Source organism: Cebus imitator, unplaced genomic scaffold (genome assembly GCF_001604975.1).
Source record: "Cebus imitator isolate Cc_AM_T3 unplaced genomic scaffold, Cebus_imitator-1.0 Scaffold432, whole genome shotgun sequence".
NCBI classification, from domain to species: Eukaryota; Metazoa; Chordata; class Mammalia; order Primates; family Cebidae; genus Cebus; species Cebus imitator.
Window position 1 is genome coordinate 1,360,984 of NW_016107747.1, and position 5,726 is coordinate 1,366,709.

Here is a 5,726-nt window from a genome sequence, read left to right on the forward strand (position 1 = left end):
TATTTTTAGGAGAGACGGGGTTTCACCATGTTGACCAGGATGGCCTCGATCTCTTGACCTCGTGATCCACCCGCCTCAGCCTCCCAAAGTGCTGGGATTACAGGCTTGAGCCACCGCGCCCGGCCTTTCATGATTATTTCTAAGAAATTACAGGTTTTTCATTCCCACTGTGTCATTAGCCTCCTGGTGTCTTTTTTTTTTTTTTTTTCCAAATTCATCCAGAGAAGTTTAAAAAAACTAATAACCGAGATAGAACAACAAAATTGTTTGAAGCTTCCAGTTTAACAGAAATAGGACTGCTGTGGAATTCACCTCTGGGAAAGCAACAATAATATGCGTGATATAAAATAATAGCTGTCATGCTAAGGTGTATGTGTGTGTGTATATGTATGCATGGATGGTATGAAATCCCCACTTAAATATAAGAAACCCAAGACAAAGAAAATTTAAGTATTTTACTCCCTTCCAATGCTATAACAAATTACTTCAGACTGGCTAATTTATAAACAACAGAAATTTTATGGTAAATGACTTTTACCTCATTTTTTAAAAAAAGAATTAAAAAATATACGTATACAAAGAAGTTGCCAGGGGAATCGGCCATATGAAAGTCATTGATACCATTGCAAGAGTAGTTTCAGGGAAAAGTGCGGACCAAGACTCAAGAGTGGGTTGAAAAAGAGTGTGCGGTAAAAAAGCAACAAACATAACTTAAGAAATTTTGTTGGGAATAGAGATCAAAGTGATGGGTTGAGGAGGGGATGAGCCTTGGGGAATGTCGAGGTTAAAGGAGGTTTTATTATTTAGGACAAGATATAGCAGGTCATGTGTGTGTCCTGACAGGAATGATCCAGTAGACGTACAAAGTGATTGTGAGGTAAAGAAAGATGACTGAAGGAGGGAATGTCACTGGGATGGTGACAGAGACCAGGATCCAGATCACTCAGGTAAAGTTTTGTCTTTGATAGGAGCAGGAAGGATCCCTTAATTAGGCACAGAAGAGGAGGCCAAGTTTATAATTGCTGATCCAAATAAGTAAGCAGTTTGAGTACTGGGAAAATGGAATGTTTATGCGATTGTTTCTGTTTTTCATTTGAGAAAATGGGTAAAGTCATTGGCTGAGAACTAGGGTGAGGGATTGGCAGATTTAAGAAAAGGAAAACATGTGATATCCAAAAGATTATTGCTAAGGCCAATGTTGAGGAGCTTTTTCCTTTTTTAGTTTTTTAAATTTTACTTCAAGTTTGGGGATACATGTGCAGATCTTGCAGGATTGTTACATAGGTATACACATGCGATAGTGGTTTGCTGCCTCCATCCCCGGTCACCTACATTAGGTATTTTTCCTAATGTTATCCCTCCCCAATCTCCCCACCCCTACTATGCCTCACATATCCCCCATCCCCCAACAGACCCCAGAGTGTGATGCTCCCCTCCCTGTGTCCATGTGTTCTCACTGTTCAATACCTACTTATGAGTGAAAACATGTGGTGCTTGGCTTTCTGTTCTGTCAGTTTGCTGAGAATGATGGTTTCCAGCTTCATCTATTTCCCTATAAAGGACATGAACTCATCCTTTGTTATGGCCGCATAGTATTCCATGATGTATATGTGCCACATTTTCTTTATCCAGCCTATCATTGATGGGCATATGGGTTGGTTCCAAGTCTTTGCCATTGTAAATAGTGCTGCAATGAATATACATGTGCATATATATGTCTTTATAATATAATGATTTATAATCCTTTGGGTATATACCCAGTAATGGGATTGCTGGGTCAAATAGTATTTCTACTTCTAGATCCTTGAGGAATTGTCACACTGTGTTCCACAACGGTTGAATTAATTTATACTACCACCAACAGTGTTCCTATTTCTACACATCCTCTCCAGCATCTGTTGTCTCCAGACTTTTTTTTGTTTTTTACATTTTTTTTTTTTTAATTTTACTTTAGGTTCTAGAGTACACGTGCAGATCATGCAGGATTGTTGCATAGGTACATACATGGAAATGTGGTTTGCTGCCTTCATCCCCTGTCACCTATATCTTGCAATTCTCCCCATGTTATCCCTCCCTAACCACCACACCCCCGTCCTTCCCCAACCCCCACCAACAGACCCCAATGTGTGATGCTCCCCTCCCTATGTCCATGTGTTCTCATTGCTCAACACCCACCTATGAGTGAGATCATGCAGTGTTTGATTTTCTGTTCTTGTGTCTGTTTGCTGAGAATGATGGTTTCCAGATTCATCCATGTCCCTACAAAGGACGTGAACTCATTGTTTTTTATGGCTGCATAGTATTCCATGGTGTATATGTGCCACATTTTTTTTTGTCCCATCTATCATTGATGGACATTTGGGTTGTTTCCAGATCTTTGCTATTGTAAACAGTGCCGCAATGAACATATACATGCATGTGTCTTTATAATAGAACGATTTATAAACCTTTGGGTGTATACCCGGTAATGGGATTGCTGGGTCACATGGAAATTCTATTTCTAGATCCTTGAGGAATTGCCACACTGTCTTCCATAGTAGTTGAACTAATTTACACTCCCAACAAGAGTGTAAAAGTGTTCCTGTTTCTCCACGTCCTCTCCAGCATCTGTTCTTTCCAGTTTTTAATGATCGCCATTCTAACTGGCGTGAGGTGGTATCTCAATTGGTTTTGATTTGCATTTCTCTAATGACCAGTGATGATGAGCATTTTTTCATGTTTGTTGGCCTCATATATGTCTTCTTTTGTAAAGTGTCTGTTCATATCCTCCACCCACTTTTGAATGGGTTTGTTTTTTTCTTCTTGTAAATCTGTTTTAGTTCCTTGTAGATTCTGGATATTAGCCCTTTGTCAGATGCGTAGATTGCAAAATTTTTCCCATTCTCTTAGTTGCCTGTTCACTCTAATGATTGTTTCTTTTGCTGTACAAAAGGCCTTCATGACTAAAACACTAAAAGCATCGGCAACAAAAGCCAAAATAGACAAATGGGACCTGTCTCCAGATTTTTTTAATAATCACCATTCTAACGGGCATGAGATGGTATCTCAGTGTGGTTTTGATTTGAATTTCTCTAATGACCAGTACTGATGAGCATTTTCTTGTATGTTTGTTGGCTGCATAAATGTCTTCTTTGGAAAACTATATGTTCATATCCTTCACTCACTTTTTGATGGGGTTATTTTTTTCTTGTATATTTATTTTAATTCTTTGCAGATTCTAGATATTAGCCCTTTGTCAGATGGGTAGCTTGCAAAAATTTTTTCCCATTCTGTTGGTTGCCAGTTCACTCTAATGATTGTTTCTTTTGCTGTGCAGAAGCTCTTAAATTTAATCATATCCCATTTGTCTATTTTGGCTTTTGTTGCCATTGGTTTTGATGTTTTAGTCATGAAGTCCTTGCCTATGCCTATATCCTGAATGGTATTGCCTAGGTTTTCTTCCAGAGTTTTCATGGTGTTATAGGTCTTATGTTTAAGTCTTTAATCCATCTGGAGTTAATTTTTATATAAGGTTTAAGGAAGGGGGCCAGTTTCAGCTTTCTGACATGGCTAGCCAGTTTTCCCAACACCATTTATTAAATAGGGATTTCCTTCCCCATTGCTTGTTTTTCTCAGGTTTATCAAAGATCAGATGGTTATAGATGTGTGGCGTTACTTCCAAGGCCTCTATTCTGTTCCATTGGTCTATATCTCTGTTTTGGTACCAGTACCATGCTGTTTTGATCACTGTAGCCTTGTAGTATAGTTTGAAGTCAGGTAGCATCATGCCTCCAGCTTTGTTCTTTTTGCTTAGAATTGTCTTGGCTATGCGTGCTCCTTTTTGGTTCCATATGAAGTTTAAGGTGGTTTTTTCCAGTTCTGTGCAGAAGGTCAATGGTAGCTTGATGGGGATAGCATTGAGTCTAGAAATTACTTTGGGTAGTATGGCCATTTTCACGATATTAATTTTTCCTAACCATAAGCATGGACTGTTTTTCCATCTGTTTGTGTCCTCTCTTATCTCCTTGAGTAGTGGTTTGTAGGTCTCCTTGAAGAGGTGCCTTGTTAGTTTTATTCCTTGGTATTTTATTCTCTTTGTAGTAATTGTGAATGGGAGTTTGTTCATGATTTGGTTCTCTGTCTGTTATCAGTGTACAGGGATGCTTGTGGTTTTTGCAAATTGATTTTGTATCCTGAGACACTGTTGAAGTTGCTTATCATCTTAAGATTTTGGGCTGAGATGATGGGGTTTTCTAAATATACAATCATGTTGTCTGCAAATAGAGACAATTTGACTTCCTCTTTTCCTAATCGAATATCATTTATTTCTTTTTCTTGCCTGATTGCTCTGGCTAGAACTTCCAGTACTATGTTGAATAGGAATGGTGAGAGAGGGCACCCTTGTCTGGTGCCAGATTTCAAAGGGGTATCTTCCAGTTTTTGCCCATTCAGTATGATATTGGCTGTGGGTTTGTCATGAATACCTTTATTATTTTATGATACATTTCATCAATACCTAGTTTATTGAGAGTTTTTAGCATAAAGCGCTGTTGAATTTTGTCGAAGGCCTTCTCTGCATCTATTGAGATAATCATGTGGTTTTTGTCTTTGGTTCTGTTTATATGGTGGATTACATTTATAGACTTGTGTATGTTGAACCAGCTTTGCATTCCCCGGGATGAAGCCTACTTCATCATGATGGATAAGCTTTTTGATGTGCTGTTGCAATTGGTTTGCCAGTATTCTATTGAAGATTTTTGCATCTATGTTCATCATGAATATTGGCCTGAAATTTTATTTTTTAGTTGTGTCTGTGCCAGGTTTTGGTATCACGATGATGTTGGTCTCATAAAATCATTTAGTTGTGTCTGTGCCAGGTTTTGGTATCACGATGATGTTGTTCTCATAAAATCAGTTAGGGAGGATTCCTGCTTTTTTAATGGTTTGAATAGTTTTAGAAGGAATGATGCCAGCTCCACTTTGTATGTCTGTAGAATTCGGCTGTGAACTCCATCTGGACCTGGACTTTTTTTGGTTGGTAGGCTATTAATTGCTGCCTCAACTTCGGCCCTTGTTATTGATCTATTCAGGGTTTTGACTTCTTCCTAGTTTGGTCTTGGGAGGGTGTAAGTGTACAGGTATTTATCCATTTCTTCTAGATTTACTGGTTTATGTGCATAGAGCTGTTTATAGTCGTCTCTGATGGTAGTTTGTATTTCTATGGAATCGGTGGTGATATCCCCTTTATCATTTTTTATTGCATCTATTTGATTCTTCTCTCTTATTAGTGTGGCTAGTGGTCTATTTTGTTCATCTTTTCAAAAAAACAGCTCCTGGATTTGTTGTTTTTTTGAAGGGTTTGTGTGTGTGTGTGTGTGTGTGTGTGTGTGTGTGTGTGTGTGTCTCTATCTCCTTTGGTTCTGCTCTGATCTTAGTTATTTTGTGTCTTCTGCTAGTTTTTGGATTTGTTTTCTCTTGCTCCTCTAGCTCTTTTAATTATTATGATAGGGTGCCAATTTTAGCTTTTTCTTCACTTCTTATGTGGGCATTTAGTGCTACAAACTTCCCTCTAGACACTGCTTTAAATGTGTCCCAGAGATTCTCGTATGTTGTGTCTTTGTTCCCATTGGTTTCAAACAACATGTTTATTTCTGCCTTCATTTCATTGTTTATCCAGTATTCATTCAGGAGCAGGTTGTTCATTTTCCATGTAGTTGTGCAGTTTTGAGTGAGTTTTTTTTTTTTTT

The 5,726-nt window shown here is 38.3% G+C and overlaps 1 protein-coding gene across 4 annotated transcripts in view; it reads left to right on the forward strand.

The window, feature by feature from the left end:
• Window positions 1-5,726, forward strand: part of NEK11 (NIMA related kinase 11) — a 314,403-nt gene that overhangs the window by 288,117 nt on the left and 20,560 nt on the right. The gene's annotated exons all lie outside the window — the stretch shown is intronic.